At 46.1% G+C, this 21272-nt stretch overlaps 1 protein-coding gene across 3 annotated transcripts in view; it reads left to right on the top strand.

The window, feature by feature from the left end:
- The first annotated feature begins 94 nt into the window (after positions 1-94).
- Positions 95-21272, top strand: part of THRAP3 (thyroid hormone receptor associated protein 3) — a 63132-nt gene continuing 41954 nt past the window's right edge. The window contains exons 1-2 of one of the 3 annotated variants that reach the window (XM_059729442.1): positions 95-172; positions 4430-4507. The gene's annotated coding sequence lies outside the window, so the exon portion shown is untranslated. Of the gene's footprint in view, positions 173-4426; positions 4508-21272 lie in introns of those variants that run through there. The other 2 variants (XM_059729443.1, XM_019489840.2) reach the window with 2 other exon arrangements.

The following is a 21272-nucleotide window of genomic DNA, read 5'->3' as shown; positions in this document are numbered from 1 at the left end:
GGCGGAAGCCGCGGGCGCGGGGGCTGCTGGGAGCCGTAGTGCTGCGCGGCGGCGGCGGCCCACGGGCGGGGCCGGCGCCTCCCGGCAGCCCGCGCGGGGAGGGGAGGGGAGGGGGCGGGACTACGCTTGCGCAGAGGTGCCGCGCTGCAGGCCGCTGCGCGAGCGGGAGGCGGTGAGTGCGGCTGGGCCGGGCTAGGCCCCGATCCCTTTCCTCGCCGCCGGGTCGGGCCCCCCCGCCCCCGGGCCCTGCGGGGGGTGGCCCCAGACCCCCGATCCCCTCCAAGCGGGCGAGGGCGGGGGCTGCGCAGCGCCGGGCTGGGCGGGTGGTAGCGGCCGCTCCCTGGGCCGGGGCGGGCTCGGTTGGAGGCCTCTGGTTCGCCGCGCCGCGATGGGGGGGAGGCCGGGCCGAGGCGGCCACGTGCCGCCCCTGTTCTCGCCCTGCCCCGGCGCTGGCGGGCCTCGCGGCGGTGCCCCGTGCGGCCGGGCCGGGCCGGCGGGCGGGGGGGCGGCCTTCGCAGCAGGCCGCTGCCGGGCCCAGCACGTCCTGCCCCCCCCCCCTCCGCGCGGCTCTTCAGCAGCTGAAGGACGAAGGCGGCTCAGCAGCGGCGGTCGCAGCCCCCGTGGCTGAAGGTGGGGACGCAGCTCCCGCGGGCCCAAACCCGCCTCACCCGCCCGCCTGCCCGCGCCAGAGGGAGTCCAGCGCTTATTTCTCGGCTCCTGGTGCGCGGCCGCCCAGAGCGTCTCTCAGAGCCTGGGCCTGCACACGCCGTTACCTCGCTGGAGAATAGTGGGAGTTTGTCAGAAGCTGGATTTTCAGCTCGCCTGGCTTTGGCCTCCTCGAGCGACTGTTAGCTTGTCTGAACTTGCTACTTGTACAAGCAGCCGTGTAGCCTGCAGTTCCAGGGCATGGGGATCGCTGGCTTGCGCCGTGTTTAGTACCGGGGATGTTGGCACGGTACACGCAGGGCCCTGTGAACACGTGGCATCATCTGAGTTACTATAGTGGGCAGCAGAGTTCTGGGCACCTGTGAATTTTTGCATCAGGTCTATTTATGCGGTATTCACTTATTGGCTTTGAGAGAAACTAAGAGAATTAGCATTCAAAAGCTACCATGGCTTCCCAGAAAGTCTTTGGGAAGGAGACTGTTTATACAGTGTCTTGGGAGTTAATAGTAGGCATTAGACTCATGCTGGCACTTCAGCCGCTCGGCAGGTCTCTGCTTTCCCTTATGCAGATGCTTCAAAACAGACATATGGGAATGTACTGCTAGGTCCTTTTCTTTCAGCAAAGACAGACTGACCTGCTTCCCCACTCAGTAGCGTATGGGAAGGGTTTAGAACAGGGGCTGGCAATCATTTTGGGCAGAGGGCCGCTTACTGTGTTTTGGCAAGCCATCGAGGGCCGCATGACGGGCAGCCCAGGGCAGATAAATATTAACTTTCTAAATTTTTTAAGGGCCTGATAGAATGGCCTGGCGGGCCTCATCTCTCTCCCAAGCCGCATTTTGCCCACCCCAGTTTAGAAGCTGTCTTGTACACTGTGATGGCAGACCCCTGACAGGATGGAAGCTCTCATAAGTGGCTAGAGGAGCTTGTTTTGGTGGCTGACAACAAGTAACCGTCATGTTGAATGTCTTCTGGTTGACAGGCCAAGTGTATAACTCCTTGCATCACTTATACCTTGTTTCTCAGCACCCTTGATTCCTTTCCCTTCGATAGGGGGAAGCTTTATTACTTCTTCAAGAGGTGGGGCAGGGTAGTGAAGGTGACTGCTACTGGTAAATCTGTGGACATCTTGCTTGGTTTCCCTAGATGATGGTGGAGCTTTGAACAGTGACGACATGGGATTACTTCTTAGCTGGCAGGAGATGCATGTTTGCGTTGTTTCATAGCATAGTAACCGGAAACTGCTGTTTTCATAGAAGACAATGGCAACTGGAAGCAATAGCCAGTGTTACTGAGAGAGCCCTGAAGTGGTGGGTCCTCATGAGCAGACTACATTAATAATCTGAGTGAGACAGCACTTGTTGGGGCTTTCTGTTGCTGTTTTTAGTAGCCTCTTGCTGACCTTTCCTTTAGAGATGAATAGGTTCAGAAAAACTCCTCTGTCCTCAACTGTGAGTGCAGGGTTGCACAGTGAATGCTTTACTGTACACAGGCCATTTTGGTGGAGCATTGAGATGCGCTGCCCAACTGTTGCTGGGCTTCCTCCTGCCTTCTAGAGAAGGAAGTTCTGTTCTGGCTCATGTGGAATGAGGGAAGTGTATTTTTTCTCTGATGGTCCCAATTGATAGCAGGTGCTTTGATCCTAGATGTGTAACTTATTGCAAGTTTGTTAGAACATTGTTTTCTATTATACTTTCCTGCTGCCTTAAATGCTGAATCATTATATTATTTACATTTTATTTATAGTCTCATGTCAGGATAAAATTATTCTAGCTTCTGTCTGGTCTATGGGGAATTTTTTTAACCTCTCCTTCTGTATTACAGAGTTCACTCTGCAGTCTTCACTGTCAGAGCCCTAGCATATTAAATGTTATTTCACTAGCAGCCCCTTCTTGAAGAACAGGATTGATTTGGTAAGGGCCAAACTAAAAAGAAACCAGTAAGTAGTGAACCTAGTCCCTAATTCAGTGCCCACTTACCTTCTGTCATGCTTTAAAGTGGCTCTTCAAAATCCGTCCCGTAGTGCCCATTTCTTATTTGTTTCGTTTCCTTTCATTGCTTTTCTCTTTCCACTCAAGACCTATTTTACAAGCTGCTTTTCATCTTCACACCTGCAGGATCACGGTATTTGTCTTGGACGTAGCATAACTACAGTTGATGTGTGTCAGTTTTGCCTAGCTTATTGGAAACATGCCTTATCACAGCTCCCAGTAAGCTGTACTCTTTGGCTTTGCTGCCTCAGAGCACTTTACGCAGATGAATTACATGGAGTTATTGTTCTGTCAGGGATTCTTCCAGGTCTGTTGTTTGTTTTATCATAAAGACCAGCTGCTTCTTGTAAATGTTCATCCAGACTGATGTTTAATCTAGTTCTTAACTAACTTGCTGTGGCACAGAAAGGGATAATGTCCTAGTGTTATGAAGAACTGTGAAACCCCTGTGTTCTCCCACAACTGTAGAAAAAGGAAAGACTTCTTTTTTTATTTGCTCTAACAGGCAATGCCGTGTTGCTGTGGGAGGTAAAGAGCAATAATTTGTATTCTGATAGTACTTGCTGGCCCTAGCTAGGTAGGCCTGGGGCCCTTTGCACAGGGCTGTGCATGTGGTAGAGATGATCCTGATAAGCTAACAGCCGAAAAGATAAGAAAGCAAACAGAGACCATTTGTCAAAGTTACCCTGCAGTTTATTGCTACTTTTCGTTTACCCAATGCTTTGTCACCTACCCTCCAGTCCAGCCATCTCCTGATCTCCCTCTCCACCCCTATTTAGGCCAGGTGCCATCCTTTCTTGCCCACCCCACAGAAGAAAACATTTTAGTCTTCCTGCAGTTGTAGAGGTTAACATAAAATCTGACCAGTTGCTGGACCACTTGCTACTAAAGCGAGGAGGTTGGGGGGTAGAGCGGCAGAGCAGGCTGCATTTAGGTCTGGGACACAAGTTTCTTAAACCAGTTTGACCTAAGTCAGTTAAGTCTGATACTACATTCATCCTGGTTTGTGTGCACTGGACTTCTATTCTGTTACAGGTTTAAACCAGTTTCTGATCACTTAAACTGATTTATGTGTAACTTCTGTCCCTAGCCTTAGAGTCTCTTTTTCTCTCTCAAGTGTCTCTGCTGGTAGTCTGCATATCCAGACATTTTTTTCTTTCTGTTGAATTATATAGAAGGATGTGACTTTAAAAAAAATGTTGCTGCATATAAAGTGAGAGCAGTTATAGTTTTCAGAGTCTGCTGGTGTGTGTGTGTGTGATTTTAATTTTTTTGAGAAGTGCAAGAAAGTAAGGCTTAGTGAATAGGCTTCTGGATTCCCTGTAACCAATGTAGAACAAAAAGTAAATAAAGAAATAAATAAAAAAGAATGTTTCCTTGTACCTCACATCTAAAATCTGTCCATAAGATTTAAATCTGGCTTAAGTGGGCCAGGTTCCAATATGTTGTGGACAAGAAATGTAGAATGCAGCTGGCCTCTGTGTCAGTGCAGGGATTTGAGCCTATAATCCCGTTTGGTCTTACAGTTTTGCAGCTCTTATTAGGAGTTGTATAGTGTGAAAGATGTGCACACTTCACTGACTTTCAATTCAATATCTGAACTGGTGTACTAATCAAACTAAATGCTTGAAATCTGACATGTTTTGATATTTGGGGAAGAATGAAGGGAGGTATGTGGGGACACGTGGGATGACTCTTACTCCAGTAAATAGGTGGATGCTCACTGATGTTCTGATTTGGTCCCAATGTTATTTCTTTTCTTTAAAAAGCAGAGCGAGTTCAACTGTTTGAAGAGGCAGAGCCAGCATTCAGAAGCTGACAACCACAATTAAGGGGAGGCTGCAAGAAAGGTACCTAAATAAATCCATGTATGTTCAGTTTTCACAGGTGTAACTTATTTGCATAGAACATGTTTCTGAAAAGTGAGTGAGCGACTTAGAGAACCACAGGGTACAAATCCAAGAGAAAGATTTAGGTAAATGATGCATCTTTCTGCCAAAGACAAAAGTCTGGAGAATCTTCTTTGCATAAGCTCCATAAGGTGCTGAGTTCCCTCTGGCCATTATAATCTTTGGATCATAGGAAAGTAGGGCTGGATGGGACTTCACAGGTTTAGCTAGTCCATACCCCTGCTTAAGGCATGATTCTCCCCAACTAAGCCATCCCAGCCAACTGTCCGTCTAACTTGCTCTTAAAAGCTTCAAAGGTTGAAGATTTTACAATTTCTCTTGCTGCCTGTTCCAATGCTTGACTCTCCCTCGTAGAGAGATTTCTCCTAATCTCCAACCTAAATTCCCTGTGCTGCACTTAGAGGCCATTGCTCCTAGTACTGTCTCTTACAGCCACAGAGAAAAGTCCATTTCCATCCTTTCTGTTATTGCCCTTCGGGTATTGGAAGACAGTTATCAAATCCCCCCTCAGTCTTCCCTTTTCCAGACAAAATAACCCCTACCTCTTTCAGCCTTTCCTCAAAAGTTTTGCCTCCCAGGCCTCTAATCATTTTTGTTTTGTGCTGGACTCTTTCCGAGTTGTCCACATCCTTCTTGAAGTGTGGGGCCCAAGACTGGATGCTGCTCCAAGTGAGGCCTCACCAGTGCTGAATATAGTGGGAGAATCACTTCCTTTGATTTGCAAGTGACACTTCTGTTAATATAACCCAATCTGATGTTGGCTTTTTTTTTTTGCTATTGTCCAAGTTCATTGTCAAACGCTGGCTTGGGAGTAGATGTCTGAATGGTTTTGTTTTCTGCGTCATACATAGTTTCATGGTTTCTAGGGTCAGAAGGGACCTGAACAGATCATCAAGTCTGACCCCCTGCCCTGGGCAGGAATGAGTGCTGGGATCATAATACCTCAGCCAGATATCTATCTAAACTCCTCTTGAAGACCCCCAACGTAGGGGAGAGCACCACCTTCCTTGGGAGTCCATTCCAGAGCCTGGCAGCCCTAACCATAAAGTAATGCCTCCTGATATCAAGCCTGAACCTGCTGTCAATCAATTTCTGGCTGTTGTTCCTTGTTATCCCAGGTGGTGCCTGGGGGAACAGAGCCTCACCTATTTTCTGCTGGTCCCCCCCTGTTGAGTTTATAGATGGCCACCAGATCCCCTCTGTCTTCTCTTGTGGAGGCTGAATAGATTCAGGCCCTTTAGTTTATCTTCGTAGGGCCTGGCCTGCTGCCGCCTGACCATGTGAGTGGCCCTCCTCTGGACCCTTTCAAGGCTAGCCACATCCCTCTTGAAGCGTGGCACCCAGAACTCGACACAGTACTCCAACTGTGGCCTGACCTGCGCTGCATAGAGGGGAAGGATCACCTCTCTGGACCTGCTTGTGATGCATCTGTAGATGCATGACAAGGTGCAGTTAGCCTTACTGACTGCTCCTTCACATTGGCAGCTCATGTCCGTCCTGGAGTCAACAATGAGTCCAAGATCCCTTTCAGCCACTGTGTTGATGAGAAGGGTGTTCCCCAACCTATAGGTGTGTTGCTGGTTCCTTCTCCCTAGATGCAGCACCTCACACTTGTCTGCTTTGAATTCCATCCTATTTTCATCTGCCCACCTCTGTAATTTGTTGAGATCTAGCTGGATTCTGTCCCTCCCCTCCAGTGTGCGCACCTCGCCCCACATCTTGGTATCATCAGCGAATTTGGACAGCATGCTTTCCACGCCCACCTCCAAGTCGCTGATAAAGATATTGAATAGCACAGGCCTGAGGACCGAGTCCTGGGGAACTCCACTGCCCACATCCCTCCAGGCCGAAAACAGCCCGTCCACCAGCACTTTCACTCGTCTTATAAATAAAATGTCATAATCCAGATTTTTGTAGGCTAAATGCCTAAAGGCCTTAAGTCTTCATCATAGATGGAATTCTGGTGGTAACTGTATATTATATGTCATGTAGGGCCCCTGCAGGATATGCTAGGAAATCTGGTGGTCACACCAGATGACAAAACTAACCTCTTTAACAATTCCTTTGTCTCCATCTTTTTGAGCAGGGGCCGGGGCATCCTCCACGCTGGGATCCCCGATGGACCCAGGGGAGGCGCTGTCAGGCCCAAAGTCAGTGAGGACCTAGTCAGGGAACTTCTGGTGGGCCGAGACATGTTCATATCAGTAGGTCCAGACGATCTCCACCCCAGAGTGCTGAGGGAATTAGTAGAGGTCATTGCAGGACCCCTGGCACAGCTTTACAAGTATTCATGGTGCTCTGGTGAGGTGCCGGAGGACTGGAAAAGGGCCAATTGTGGTCCCCATTTTCTAAAAAGGGAGGAAGGAGGACCCAGGAAACTACAGGGACATTAGTCTTACCTCAGTTCTGGGGAAGCTTTTTGACGAAATTATCCAGGAACACATCTGCGAGGGACCAGCAGGGGAGATCATGCTTAGAGGCAACCAACATGGGTTCATTCGAGGCAGGACCTGTCAGACCAACCTGGTGGCCTTCTGTGACCAGGTCACAAAATCCTTGGATGCAGGTGTCATGGTGGACGTAGTCTTTCTGGACTTTAGGAACGCCTTCAACGTTGTGTCTCACCCCATTCTCATTAAAAAAATCAGGCGACTGCGGTGTCAATGCCTACGCAGTCAGATGGGTTGCAAATTGGCTGGAGGGCCGCACACAGAGAGTGGTGATGGATGGGTCTTTTTCGACCTGGAGGAATGTGGGCAGTGGGGTCCCCCAGGGCTCGGTCCTCGGACCCACGCTGTTTGACATCTTCATCAGCGGCTTGAATGATGGGGTGAAAAGCACCTTGTTCAAATTTGTGGATGACACTAAGATGTGGGGGGAAGTGGGCATGCTAGAAGGGAGGAATAGGCTGCAATCAAACCTAGACAGGTTACAGGGGTGGGTGGATGAGAACAGGATGGGTTTCAACACTGACAAGTGCAAGGTGCTGCACCTGGGGAGGAAGAACCAGCAGCAGACCTACAGGCTGGGGAACTCCCCTCTAATCAGCACAGAGGCAGAAAAGGATGTTGGAGTCATTATTGATTCCAAAATGAACACGGGCTGCCAATGTGGGGATGCGGTCAGGAAGGCCAAACTGCACCTTGTCACAAGCAGATCCAAGGAGGTGATCCTCCCCCCTCTATGCGACAGTGTCAGGCCGCAGCTGGAGTACTGCGTCCAGTTCTGGGCGCTGCACTTCAGGAGGGACGTGGACAGCATCGAGGTGGTCCAAAGGAGGGCCACTCGCATGATCAGGGGCAGCAGGGAAGGCCCTACGAGGAAAGGCTATGGGACCTGAACCTGTTCAGCCTCCACAAGAGAAGGCTGAGAGGGGGTCTGGTGGCCGTCTACAAACTAGCCAAGGGGGACCAGCCAGGCTATGGGAGAGTCCCTGTTCCCCCGAGCACTACCAGGAGTAACGAGGAATAACGGCCACAAGTTGACCGAGAGTAGATTCAGGCTAGATATCAGGAGGCACTACTTCACAGTCAGTGCGGCTAGGATATGGAACCAACTTCCAAGGGAAGTGGTGCTTGCTCCTACCTGGGGGTCTTCAAAAGGAGGGTAGATAATCACCTAGCCGGGGTTGTTTGACCCCAGCATTCTTTCCTGCCTATGGCAGGGGGTCGGACTTGATGATCTGCTCAGGTCCCTTCTGACCCTACGTACTGTGAAAGACCCAAGTGGGCCCAGAGTTTTGTTGTTCTAAACATTGCTCAGCATTACTCACTATTTCTTTGGAAACATAACTTCCTAAGTGTTTACAAGTGCAGCAGTGGTGGTTTTAATGATATAGGGACTCAGCTTGTTTCCAAGCTGTGGCTGGTATCAGTGGTGACGGTAGGACTTAGAAACTTCACTGGAGGTCCTGCAGCTTGTGGCTGTGTACTGTGTGCAGCTTGTGGCTTGTGTACTGCAGCTTGTGGCTGTGTGGGGAGTACACAGTAATTGAGATTATATGTATGAGTCAGAGTTTACCTTGGTGCGTTATTTTGTCATGTAAAATAGAAAGTTGTTTTGGAGCATTTTCTGCTTTTCTTGGAGGAGGGCATGGAAATCAGGATAGAAGGATTCACGGACCCCCGACTGTTTCCCTAAGGGCACAGTTCGCTCAAGCAGTTGCTCAGCAGGACAGTGTGTGGAAACTATTGGTAGTTTTGGACTGCTGGTAGGTTTTGGCTGCTTATTTACTACATTGTTCCCTGTTAGCATTTTTTTTTAAAGTACCATCTACCAAATTACTCATCTTTCTATTGAATTGGAAGCTTTTTGTTTTGCTAATCCAAAGATGTTTTGCTAATCCAAAGAGAGCAGAAAATCCAGGCTGCTGGTTATGTTTGAGGTGCAGTTTATGTTACTGAAGGTACCAGCCTTCTTACTTTGCATGAATTATAAATTAGTATTAGTAGGAAAGTAACTCATATCAGATTTAAATGCAGTGCTTGATTTACAGCTGGTGGAATCATTTAGAAGGCCGATATTCCTGATTTGACATAGTTTGACCTGGAGCCATAATGTCATGCTGTGGAGCCTATTTCTGTCACTGGCTCTTGGCCTGTGGATGGCTTGATTGATATGTGCAGTGTAGAAGAATTTTGCTGAGTTCATAATACAATAAATTATATCTGGGGATACATAGAAATATGCATATCAGGAAAGCAAATACTGTCAACAGGCAGCTAACCCGCTCTCATTTTTTCTTTCCGTAATTATGCAAACAGCAAAATGTCCTGCGTATTTTCACTTTATTTTGGAGTGGTCATTGCTCTTCTAAGATTGTACAGGTGACCCTCCATGCAGTAGGACAAAAAGATGAGAAACGATGGCCATTGCATCCAAGTGATGTAATACTTTAGAGGGCAAAATGACATTGCTAAACTGGAATTTACTCAGGACTTAGGAAGGTTCTTACTGTTGAGGAAAAATGTCAGTGGATCTTCATCAGTTGTGAGTGGTTAGAACATCCTACTAACTCATCCACAGTTGGACCACTAAAAATATAATGTTTCTAAATGCCACTTTGTAGAAAGAAGTCTTTGGATAAACAGGGTTGCAGTCCATAGTGATTTTTTGCTGCTACAAATTCTGACCTGAAAAATATGAAATGCATCATATCCCTGTGGCAACAAAATAGAGGCCCCTAATATTTCTTAGTATAAAAATGCATGGTGCTTGAAAACCGTGTTGTGCTGTGTCATTGATTCAGGGTATAACTGTCAGTGTGAGACTGCAAATGCTTCATCTTAGAAGCCGGTTCAATTTCAGAATGCTTAGCAACATATAGTACACCAACTAACCTTGCAGCAGCAAGTTGTCATACTATAAATTATGTGATTTTTACAGCTGCACAGCAGGCTGTTTCTAGAGGCTGTGTATTCTGCATTTCGTGTAAGGTTGCAAACGTTTTTTTGCTGTGTCTGAAGTATAACATGATATAATATTATAACTGTTAAAGATTGCTACTGCTTTCTGGGACAGCTTTTTCCTTATCAGTACTTTCCATTTGTAATACATAATGCCTTTGCTCAGCAGTCTCACATCTATTGTATTAAAACCAAAAAAAAAAACCAGTTGATGTCCTTCAATAAGAAATTACACGGGGGGGGGGGCGGGCATGTACTCCTTAGGAGGCTTCTGCAAATCTGATAGTTCAGGAGTCACCAATGTTTTTCGTCCGAGCGCCAAAAAACCCCACAGCCTGGACTTCAAAGATGTTGGTATGCCATGGGTGAGCAGTGAGGGAGCTGCAAGGGGCCTGAACCTTGTTGTAGCAGTTCAGCCCCAGCCCCTTTCCCACCGTGCCTTCTGAGGCATGTGTGTGTAGCTGTTGCCACTGGTACAGCCGCTTGCAGCCTCACGACTGCTTGCTGCAAGCAGCCTGGTCTCTGGGCAGACCCCTGCAGCCTGCCATGGAGCTTGGGCTGCTCACGGCAGGTGGCAGGCAGGCTGCAAACAGCTGCCTCAGGGTCTGGAGCCCCACCCCAGCTCTGTGTCCCCTTCCCCACCATGCACCCCAAGACGTGCAGCTGCTGCTGTGATGAAACCAGGCCAGGGACTCTGGACCCCAGTGCACCAGTTGCAGCTTTCTGGCTGCCTGCCACATCCAGACTGGGCTTTGGGCAGCTGCTGCCTGCCACAGAGCCCAGACTGCACGCAACAGGATTTGCAGTCCCTCTGCTGCCTGCTGCAAATACTCCGTGGCCGACAGCAGCTTCCCAGAGCCCAGGCTGGCTATGGTGTGCCAAGCAAAATGGCCTTGCATTCCATGCGCTGGCACATGTGTTGGGGGTTGCTAGCCCCTTTGACAGTTTGATATTTCACATGCATTTTAAGTAACTGCTTGGAAAATCAGTAATACTTGGCGTTCAGAAAGCTTCTTATCAGCAAGTGTGATAGGACTAGGTGAATTTTCAATAGAATATGAGAAATTGCTCTAGAAAGGGTACAGACATTTCAGTGTAGGTTTTGCTCGCAGGTTCATTATCCTGCATCAAACAGTTATTATACTCATTGTGTAATATGAATTAAAATATTTAACCATGTGCAGCTAATCCAACATACTGAGTTGGTTAAATGTTTTGATTCTGGTAATTTGCATTAATGAGAGATGCATCAGTTTGCTGAACAAATGTACAGCTAGTGATGCTCAACCCTTCTGCCCCATGGGCCAGATAAGTGATACAGGGGCAACCCACAGGCCAGATAGGGGCCTGGCAACCCCCACTCCTGCCCCTGCATGCTGGGTTTGGCCCCTGGGCCCTGCTGGCCTTGCATGCTGGAATCTGGCAGCTCTTCTCCCTGCCTGATCTGCTGCTCGGCTTTTTTCCCCGATCTGCCACTGTGTTTCCTTCTCCCTCCCTTACGTGCCATGCACAGAGGCAGCCCATGTCACTTGTAGCATATGTGCTGTAGGCTGGCCACTCCTGTATTGGATGATATCCCTCTAGTAATCCAGAGGAAAAATGCATTTTTGCTATAGTTGAATCCTTACCATTGTGTATAAAATACTCTCTTTGTAGTGCCAAATAACAGCCTTGCAGAAATGTATTTGTCCTTTGTCTGAAATAGGCAAATCACTTTTGGATGTGCAAGTGCTGTATCGATATATATTTAGTAGTCTTGCCTCAGTGAGGATAGGCGAGTTTATGATCATTTCCCTCTTTGGGGTTTGATCCTCTGAACACTGACTACTTCCATGGGGAAATACTGACCATTTTGATTCCGGTCGATTGCCAAAGAAGGTGAATGTTTGACATCTCGTGGGCGGCATTGAGCATTTTACCTGATAAGTCCTTGGAGGACAGATTGCAAGTTTGCAGAACTATCTTACAAGCTTCTGTAACTAACTTTTCTAACCTACTGCCCACTAACATTTTGACTACCTAATGCCATGTTGAAACTCAGCATTACAACTGTCTCAAAAGTTAGTTTGCTTATAATATGTTTGGCGTTTTGTGTAAGAATGCACAAACATACGTGTTTGAAATCATAGGAATCGAACTAAATGGATCTCAGAGACATAAATCTAGTGCCTCGCTACTATGGCCGGATAACTGGCATTTTATCCCCCACTTCCCTTACCCTAGAGCATATTGTGGCATTAGGTGAAGAAGGATACTGTGGCCTGGTAGTGTTTTCTATGAAGGTTCCCTTTCAAGGGGGTAGGACAGGTGCAGTTATTTTAAACCACTGTTTTATAGACTTTACTATGATTTCTGTCATTAACCTCATCAATATCCAGCATTCCGTTTTGTATCTAATTTGTAAACAGGAATTTCAGTGTTCTGCCTCTTGGACTCTTAATATAAAAGTTCGAACTGGATGACTGGTGAGCTGTTTAGGATGCATCGCCACCTGTGGTGGTGTCCATGCGAGTGATCCTTCCTGTCATGCAGAATCTGCTGATCTCAAGGGGATTCTGCCTCGATGTTTTCCCATGTAAGATCAGACTAATAGGGAAAGTAAAACATAGCAAGTGAAGTAAAATCATACTAGAGGTATTGTTCTTTTACAGTGACAAAACTGCCAGGTGCTTTCAGGGATCTCAAAGGATTGTAGTTTTTAGTATGCTTCACTGAGAATTTATATCAATATATGGTTTGCTGTAACTTAATGATCACTTCTTGTGGCACTCTGTATAGGTTGGACTGTCACCGTATCAAAGTTGTGGAGTGACTCTTGCTGGTAAATAGCTTTTACACAGCTGTTACCAACACCAGATCTAAATTCTTTTGTAAGGAGGCTGCACTGTTTGTCTAGCTCGGCAGCTTTAATTGGCTTCATGTCAAGTTCCCTGACAACTGTCTAAAATACTGAACTAAGACATTATCATTTCCACGCTTTCATTTGATATGATGTAGGTATCTGCGTTTGTCGAAAACTGCTCCAGTAAATTCTTTGAGTCAGTCAGTCATTCTTTCATCTCACTGACAGATATTGCTCCTTGCACTGCACTGAGATGGAGGCAGTAATTTTAGTTCAGCTTTCATCTGTGACCACCAACACAAATATAGTTTTGATTCAGTAATAAAACAAAATAGCATGGCAGTGTCAGGTACTGCCATAATTTCCATCATGGAGGAGGCATTTTTTGGAAGACTAAATGATTGCTCTTTGCTGATGTGCTTATAGTCTGTAGGAATGGGCCAAGAGAGAAAATGTGGTTTGAATTCAGATGCTGTCTTTGGAATGCTGTCCTCAAGAATGTATTCACTTTTCCTGTCCTGTGTAGTGGGAAGGGGAGAGCAGGCATCGTATTTCTTAGCAGGAGTTACATTTGAGGTTTGGGCGAAGGGGGATTGGTTCAGATTTAGGCTTGTTCTCCAGACATAAGGTTGTCACTGTGAGTTTATAGCTCACAACTGGTCATGCTGCAGGCTTGACAGGTGCAAGTAGCAAATGAGCCTTAAACTAAAGCTCTTTTTATTTGGGGAGTTAATGCAATGTGTGGAAATATTTCGCTTGGACTCTCCATCTAGGAAGGGAAGGAGCACCCTTTTGATTCCTTTTAGCAACAGACAGTGAAGTTCAGCATGTTACAGTGTCATATTGGAGCCATTTTCAGTAAGTGTATAATATTTGGGTGCAAGAGAATATATGAAGGACTGCACATATTTTGGTTGTGTGTACACATGTTAGATTATCCAGTAGCTCGTGTCTGGCAGCAATATGTCTGGCTTGCGCTTTCCAGTATTGTTTTGTTTGCCATGTCAAGTGGACTGCTGTCACAGTATTGTCCATAATCCACAGATGGATGGCTAACTTGGAAACAGCTGTGCTGTAAAACATACTTAAGGTCTTTTCTGTTTTATACTGGTTTGGTTCTTGTTGGCAGACCAGCTCTGTGGCACCTGCGCTAATACTGTGCACTCCTCCACAGCTTGCTTTTTTGAACCTCACAGCCTTGTACAAGATGCTAAGCAAGCCTGCCACCTAGGAGGCAGGGGGAGTTGCTCTTTTAGTATAGGTGCCCAACCAGAGTAAATTGCTTGTCCCAGATAAGAGGCAGGGATGAAGCGCCAGGAGTCTCTGATCACTTGGTTGCACTTCCTGTCAGCAACCTGCTGAATACAAGTTGGCAATCCGTCCTTACGTTTAAGTTACCAAATAGGCAAACTTAAATGCACACACCTTTTCAAATTACTTTGTTTCCAGCCCTCAAAAGGGTAGAGCCTTGACTCCTTTTCTGTTTGGAAGTTGAACTTCAGCTGCTAGTGTTTGTTTTCAAATTGCAAGGCAGGTCGTGTAGTTCCTCTGAGCCTTTGCAAAGCTTGCTTTGTTCATCGAAAACAGTTGTAAACAGTTTTCCTTTCTTCTGAAATAGTTTTTCTTTAATTCTTTGTCTAGGCAAAATTCTCTAACGATGGCTGTTGCTTAATTATTCAAAGTACATTTTGTGCTTAGAAACCAGTTATTTCTGTGGCTTTTCTGTACGGTGTATCATTGCTTATAAAACTGAAGTTTGTAGCAAACAGATTTGTTAAAGAATAGTGCATTTTTATTTTCACTGAAAATGATGGCAGCTTAACACAGCCTGCGCCTCATGGGCCAAATATGTCCTGCAGAGCCTTCTGATCCAACCCATGGACATGGATGGGGCTTTGGCAGCAGACACTTTCCTTGTGCCAGCAAGTGGAAAAGCAATGGTGGCAAGCGTGAGGGAAAAGTGCCTGCTGCTGCTGCTTTTCCCTGAACTTGCTTGGAGAAAGTGCCTGCCCAGTGGGCACAGGGAAAAGCGGTGGCAGCAGACACTTTCCCCATACCAATGGCAGAAAAGCAGCAGCAGTAGCTGATCCTAGCATCCATCTGTCCACCCGCCAGCCTGCCTCTGATCATCACTGAGTCAGTCTGGCCTGCAGCCTTTATAGGTTGCCAACCTCTGGCTTAATAGTCTCTGCCAGAATAAAGCACAGACTTTGGCTAGCAAAGATACTAAGGTAATGGAGCTGTGATCTTTGTTTCTGTAGCATCTGGTTTGTGTGGGTACTACAGCCATATTGGTAATCTACAAGTATTCCATTATTTACACACTTGATGATAAAACAGAACTATCCAGAGGGGAGGAAGCAAGCATTAAACTTTCTTCTCCCTACCTAAAAACACCTTTCTATAGAAGCTTTGAAAATCATTCTCTGGCCCCATGGGCCCGGTCATTCTATAATTGTTTGAACAATTTTCAGGTGTACCTGTAAATAGTCATTTTGTTCCATTCATTCTTGACTGTTATGCTTGGTGCATTACAGCCAGGTAGGGAAATGAATGAAGCATTTCTTTTGGTAGAGGCAAATCTGCTGTGGTCTTGCTTGCCAAGTTGGCAGAATGCAGTGATCTGTGGTGTGCCAGTTGCTGAGTTTGGCATCAAGCAGATTGAGAGTTTTCAGCTCTAACAATGTGTGCAGAGTTTGCCTGAATATATACCAAGGTAGAGATTCTATTTTGCCCTAACAACTCTAAAAGGATTCAGGTAGTAATTGAATATTATTATGAAAAAGTACAAGGTCCCACGGAGGGCTTATTTTCTATAAAGCATTTTAAGCTAAGATACAGGCCAGCAGTGTGTGAAAATGAAGGTCTAAGCATACATACTGCTGAGTATATATGAACTCTGAAGGTCAGGCAGAAGACGAAGGAAGAGTGGAAAGAGAATTACCAAGAGAGAGGCCGTCTTCCATAATGCTTGTAGCCCATGCATTCTGGGGACTCCTTGTGTCTACTTCAGAGACCCGTATAGAAGGCTGTAGGAAAGAATCGGGACAACTAATGCTATCTAGAAACTACAAAATGTGTACAGGCAGCCCTCAGACTTGCAGCACAATTGGTTCCTGAAAACCATGTCTTAAGGTGAAACGTTGTAGCTCGGAACTGGTTTTTCCCATAGGAAACAATGTTATAAATGTGGCGTTTGTTCTTTTACCAAGGCCCGATACCTTATTTTCACCAAAAATGACCCAGAATTTTGTACTCAGCCAATTATAGATGAGTAATATAGCTACATTAATGTATTTATATTGTGAATAGCAATCGTATTGATTTGGAAGGACTTTTGAGGAGACTTTGCTGGACATTTTAAAGGACTCTTGGTTGGATTTTTTTTGAAGGGTTCTTGGCTGGAGTCTTCTCAGGAGTTCTGGCTGCAGGTTTTTCTGGAGTCTTGTAAACTGACTTCAGAAAGTTGAAACAGGGTGTCAGTTTAGAAACGTTGTAACTTGAAACGTTGTAAGTTGAAACTGTACACTGAACACTGTACACTGAAAAATGTTTTTTGCAGAATGGAGGTAGAGGAGGCCAGAAGTGACAGAGGTGAGATGGAGAAGGACCTTTGGTGACAGTACATGTTTGTGTAATTGCTCCTGTCAAGTAGTTTGGAGCCCAAAATGTGCTAGAAATTTTACACATACAGAAGAAGATGCGATCCCTCTGCATAAAATCCTGGATGTTTAGAAATGACTCCCACCGATCTGTCTTTCAATAATAAAACATACCAAGAGAACCAGCTTAGGCTAACAGTAAGATGTGCTTTGAACAGCTGTGTACTGTGGAATAGACTCCTGGGGAAAATAGTGGTTTTATGTCAGGAGAGTTAATTTGTCAGTCTGTCGTCATGGAAGTGTAGATGTGTGATACAGCTACAAATGCCTATGGCAACAAGTGTCAGGGTTTCTTTGGTGATGACGCTGGTTTTAAAACATAACAGTAATAATAAAGGGAGCAAAATGTGGAATAGCTAACTGCCAGCTGTGTGAACAGACCTAGGTAGCAAGTATAACTCAGGATCAAACGAAGTTACTCCAGACAGCCTAAGAAGTCAGGAAGGCTTTGGAAAATTAAACCACTTGTGTCACTCCCCAGCTCTAGAATGGTGATAAAGCTCTGCTCATCCTCAGTTATACACTGTTTGCACTCGTTTGGAGTTGCTTCTCACAAGTTGAGAAGTACTAACCTAAATATAGAACCTGTCTTGTTTTGGAAGACACATCCTTTATCCTACCATAGGCATTTCTGCTCTGCGCAATACTGCAGTAGCTGAGTAGTAGCATTTCAATAAATAGGTCAGTTTTAAGTTTTGGTAGTGGTGTTTGGTTGAGTTTCCCCTTGTTAGGTCAAGCTCTTTCAGCAAACTTAGCCTGCACAAAAACTGAATATAAAGATGAGCGTTGTGTGCAAATTCAGTTATCTCCAGCACCTGTGTGCTGCAGCCAAGAACAGAACTGCAGGATGAATAAGGGAAGAAATCAGAACACAGGAACAAACTTTCAGTAACATTAGGAGTCATAACTTCTTTTGATCACAGGCTGAGCTGCTTGTCCTGCTGATTGCATAACCGTAAAGTTCATCACCATTTTATGCCCAAATAACAGAAGTGATGCTAAGTCTGGTACCACTGGTCATTTGAGAGCCGGCGTAAGCATAGTTGCTGCGCTGTGTTATTTTTACCTTTTAGTTCAAGTAGCGGTCTCATGGCATCTAGTGGGTTTGAACAGCTGGCAAAATGATATTGAGTCGTTGTCTGTCAGCGTGCCAGAAACTTGGTAGTGTTTTCAGGTTGCAGGTTTTTGTGGGAGGGGGTTTTGTGGGTTTTGGCTTTTTTTTTTTTTCTCCGCCCCCCCCCCCCCCCCCGCGCGATGCTCCTCTAATCTGCTTAAACTTAAAGAAATAAGCAAAACATGGGCACAGCAATTAGTTAATAGCTGAATTGTTTGTTTTTTTATGTATAGGTGTTGGCAACAAATGAATAGTTCAGATCTACATATCTTCTAGTATTTCTAAGTTAGTTATGGCAGACCCAACTCCAATATGCAGAGAAAAACATAGACTGGAAAAGTGAGACACCCATTTTTTTGGTGATTTAAAGCTCAAGACTGGGCATTTGGTAATTGAGTTTTGATTTGCTCTCCTTTACTGACTTCAGGAAAACAACTTCTTTCACTTCTGCCTCACTTTCCCCGTAGGCAAAAATGGCATAAGTTCCTAAGCTACAACTGAAGCTTAAGTTATTGCTGTTTGTAAAGCATTTGGAATGTTGATGTGCTATAAATACAGTATTAATTATTTCCTAGATATAGAACTATTTTGCTTAAGTTTATTGCTACTATTAGCTTTTAAGCTGCCCTATTTACTTGACTACCAGGCAAGGTTTTTTCCTCTAGCAGGCACAGGGGCAAAAACCCCCTCATACAAGGAAATTTCACTAAATATGTCATCTATCATTAAACTGCTGTCAAAAGCAGCAATGGAAATCAACTTTGAAGTTGATCAAGTACAGCCAACACTGAGCATGACTATAAAACACATGGCCCCCAATATGCAAACATGCTGATGGGAACCTATCGCAAGAATAGGTTAGTGCGACCCATCTGAATAAGAGTTGGGGTAGCGCTCATTAAGCACAGTCCCCCCCCTCACTGCTGACTCTTGAGTCATGGTGAGCCACAGCACTGCATACAGTTCACCCAGAATTCTTCTGGTACTGCATCTCTCAGCTTGGTGCATATGATTAGCGTGGCCATGCCTTCTATGGGGTGAAGTCAGGCTTGGTTGCCCTGCATCTCATTTGCATATAGATTTTTGGAGCATCCCAGGATTGTCACAAGAATACCTAATTCCTGTTATGAATGTGGGCTAATTAGCACATGGATTCTTGGGGGGGGGGGGGTGGCATTTGGAATACACATGCGTATTGAGCAGTGCTGAGCTGTGGAGTCACCGTGGCTTGAAATGCTGCTGACTGTAAAGGGGCCCAGCCCCATGAACTACATGGTGACTCATGAGATTTTGGCTTTGGTCTAATTTCATGCATAGTTTGCACTACATATAAGTAGGTGCCAAAGTGCTGTTCAGAGGTGTGTTAATGGAGTACCTGTGCTAAAACATACGGCATTTTCAAAACAAGGTAACATGCATCAATTCCGGAATAAACTAAGTGTGTGGGCAGTGTACATAAGTTGCTGCAGCCATGTTTAATTTCAAGGTTATCGTTTTCAAATTTGCTCTTCACTTCCATGTTCTCAAGGAGAACAGGGTCTGGCAGTAAGGACAGGGGGGAAGGGGATGCCAGGGGAAAACTTGAGAGGAAGCAGAGAGCAAAGGGCTATCTGACCCCCCCCCCCCCCCCGGATTTATTTTCCCTGCTGCAGTAGTAGGAAGGGGACAAACTCAGGGCAGACCTCCAGTGATTTGATTCTATACTGGGAATATTATAACAAATGTATAAATTTACCTCATAATCAGGGTCATCTTCTGTTTGAGTAAATATAGTATTTAACCTATATCTATCTATATTGTTATATCTATATATCAATATAAATAGATATGGGTTAGATGTTGCTGAAAAAAAACCAAGGTTGATTAGCTTTGTTTGTGGACCTGGTCTGTGTAAACAAACAAACAACAAAAACAACAATAAATGCAAACAAACAAAAAATCATCAAAATTTAATATAGGTATTTTAATAAATGTATAAATATATACATGTGTGTATGTGAGTGTGTGTATGTATATCAGTAGATAAATAACAGACACACAGACACTCATTCAGTTTTGATGAGATTTTTTTTTACAGACCATGTCCCCAGGCAAAGCTAAATCTACCTTGTTGAGTTACTTTTTCAAAGATGCTAGCAAAAGCCTTGAATAAAGACAGTTTCTAGGGCTCAGTTCTGCCTCAACATACTGGCACCTATTCATCTGGATGTGGATGACTACACAGTCCGGTGGGTGGCGAATTGGCTAGAGGGCCGCACCCAGAGAGTCGTGGTGGATGGGTCGGTCTCGACCTGGAAGGGTGTGGGCAGTGGGGTCCCGCAGGGCTCGGTCCTTGGACCGATACTCTTTAATGTCTTCATCAGTGACTTGGACGAGGGAGTGAAATGTACTCTGTCCAAGTTTGCAGATGACACAAAGCTCTATGGGGAGATGTGGACACACCAGAGGGCAGGGAACAGCTGCAGGCAGACCTGGATAGGTTGGGGAAGTGGGCAGAAAACAAGGAGAAATGCAGAGTGCTGCACCTAGGGAGGAAAAATGTCCAGCACACCTACAGCCTAGGGAATGACCTGCTGGGTGGCACAGAGGTGGAAAGGGATCTTGGAGTCCTAGTGGACTCCAAGATGAACATGAGCCGGCAGCGTGACGAAGCCATCAGAAAAGCCAATGGCACTTTATCGTGCATCAGCAGATGCATGACGAATAGGTCCAAGGAGGTGGTACTTCCCCTCTATCGGGCGCTGGTCAGACCGCAGTTGGAGTACTGCGTGCAATTCTGGGCGCCGCACTTCAAGAGGGATGCGGATAACCTGGAGAGGGTCCAGAGAAGGACAGCTCGTATGGTCAAGGGCCTGCAGACCAAGCCCTACGAGGAGAGACTAGAGAAACTGGACCTTTTCAGCCTCCGCAAGAGAAGGTTGAGAGGCGACCTGCCGGCCCTGCCAATCTTCACCCCAGGGTACTCAAGGAGCTGGCGAGCATCATAGCCCAGCCTCTAGCGCGGATCTTTGAAAACTCTTGGCGCTCTGGTGTAGTGCCCGAAGACTGGAAGAAGGCCAATGTGGTGCCTATCTTCAAGAAAGGGAGGAAAGTGGATCCGGCTAACTATAGGCCCATCAGCCTGACTTCTATCCCGGGGAAGATCTTAGAAAAGTTTATTAAAGTGGCCATCCTTAATGGACTGGCCGACGCCAACATCTTAAGGGATAGCCAGCACGGGTTTGATGCGGGTAGGTCTTGCTTGACCAATCTCATTTCCTTCTACGACCAGGTGACCTATCACCTGGACCAGGGAGATGAGATTGATGTCATATATCTTGACTTCAAAAAAGCCTTCGATCTGGTGTCCCATGATCGTCTCTTGGCGAAACTGGCCAATTGTCACCTTGGGTCCTCCACGATCCACTGGCTGGAAAATTGGCTCCGGGGTCGGACCCAGAGGGTAGTAATTGATGGAAGTCACTCATCGTGGTGTCCTGTGACCAGTGGGGTCCCCCAGGGCTCTGTCCTTGGACCCATACTGTTCAACATCTTCATTAATGATGTGGACACTGGAGTCAGAAGCGGACTGGCCAAGTTCGCAGATGACACCAAACTTTGGGGCAAAGCATCCACACCAGAAGGCAGGTGGATGATCCAGGCTGACCTGGACAGGCTCAGCAAGTGGGCGGACGAGAATCTG

This window comes from Alligator mississippiensis, chromosome 6 (genome assembly GCF_030867095.1).
Source record: "Alligator mississippiensis isolate rAllMis1 chromosome 6, rAllMis1, whole genome shotgun sequence".
Lineage (NCBI taxonomy): Eukaryota > Metazoa > Chordata > Crocodylia > Alligatoridae > Alligator > Alligator mississippiensis.
The sequence above is the reverse complement of the archived record's forward strand: the minus strand, read 5'-3'. Positions and strand labels throughout refer to the sequence as shown.